Below are 1889 nucleotides of genomic sequence, written 5' to 3'. Positions count from 1 at the left end.
GGTAGACACATGCTAACATGGGTGATGGGCAAGCAATATATACCAAGAGGGTGGTTGACAGAGGAAAGATGACGGTAGCAGGAGACACAGGGAGGAGTGCAAGACAAAGGAAACAGAGGTAAATACTGTTAACTGATGGTTGTTGTTGTTATAAAGTGCCGTGGAGTCGGTTCCAACCCATAGCAACCCTGTATAGGGTTGCCAAGGAGCAGCTGGTGAGCTTTAACCATTGACCTTGCAGTTCAAATTACTGCAGTCTGACACATTAGCCCACAGCAACACACAGGAATTTCAATCATTATAATGAAGTAAAGTGTATGATTTGCTGAGTGTAAAACTGATGATCTGCTCTATAAACCTTCACTCAATTCACAATAAAAAGTGTTTTTAAGTTCCCTGGGCCTGTAGATATTCTGGGGAGAGGGGTAGTACCTGAACATGTACTATTTCTCAACCATGTTGTGAAGTGCTGTCAAGTCAGTTCAAACGCAAAGTGACCCTGTATAGGGTTTCCAAGGAGTGGCTGGTGATATTTGAACCTTGTGGTTCAGTTCTTATCCTACAGTGTCACACCAGGACTCGTTTCTCAATCTAGGTGGTAGTTATATGGGTACTTGCTTTATAATTATTCATTAAACTGCAAATTTATGTTTTCTTGTTCTTTTCTGTTTATTGTATTTCATAAAGTTTCGAAAAGAAAATGGAAGCTTGAATTATTACCAGTCGACCATATAGAGAGAAAACTTGACGATAGCTAAGGAACTAATGAAAAGCAATCTGACCAAGACTTTTTCCTTTATTACAAAGTGTGCTATATTATCCTTTATTACAAAGTGTGCTATATTATCCTTTATTACAAAGTGTGCTATATTATCCAAAGTGCCCCAAGAGCAAATCTAAATGTTACTGAAACAACCTGTTTACTTTTACTCTCAATTATAGCTCCATATTTCCATGCCTCCACTTTTCACTAGCGAATTTGGTCCCCTCTGGTCCAGGTAATTTCAGATCCTATGAATTTTGTGTGCTGCTGTAGGATAAGCACTAGACTACAAGATCAATTTGAACCAAAAGGTTGGCAGTTCAGATCCACCAGCTGCTCCTTGGAAACCCTACACAGGTCACTATGAGTTGGAACCGACTTGACAGCATTTAAAAAAAATCAAACAACACAAACATGAATTACTTGACTTTAAAGGGACAAAAAGAAAAAAAAAAAATCATAAAAGATCACCACTATTATCAGTGGGGAAAGTCTAAATATTGTAACCTTTCTAACACTATTCCTTTTTAATGACCACAGCATACAATGAGTCAAAACCCCCAGTCAATAGTACTAACTTATAGAGTCCAAACATGCTAGGACCATTGTGCTGTATCCTCCATTACTTTGTAGGCTTTTAATTATAAAACTTAAAAGATAAATTTGGAATTATCTAAACCTAAAAGCACACGGACAAATTAGTGAGCTTACACTTGCTTTTATTCATCTGTAAAATTGAAATGACCCTTATCACTACTTCACAGAGCAGACATGAAGAATCAACATAAAGGCTTAGGACAGTGCTTGGGATATATAGAGAGTGTTAATAAGTATAATCTATTTGTGACAATATCTTGGGATATGCAATCTCAGGGAAACAAGACTGATGAAGAAGGGAGAATTGAGTCTCCTTTTAGAGAAATTGAGGCAAAGAAAGAAGGAAAATCTAAGACAAAAGATGCAATAGTGAGCTGGCCACAGCTACCTAAGAAAATACAGTTCATTGATGTTGTTAAGTGCCGCAGATTCAGTTTCAAGTCATAGTGACCCTGTGTAGATTTTCCAAGGAGCAGTTCGTGGGTTTGAATCAACCTTGTGGTCAGCAGTCCAATGCTTATCCTACAGC

This window comes from Chrysochloris asiatica, unplaced genomic scaffold (genome assembly GCF_000296735.1).
Source record: "Chrysochloris asiatica unplaced genomic scaffold, ChrAsi1.0 scaffold00140, whole genome shotgun sequence".
NCBI lineage: Eukaryota > Metazoa > Chordata > Mammalia > Afrosoricida > Chrysochloridae > Chrysochloris > Chrysochloris asiatica.
This window is presented reverse-complemented; position numbering follows the sequence as displayed.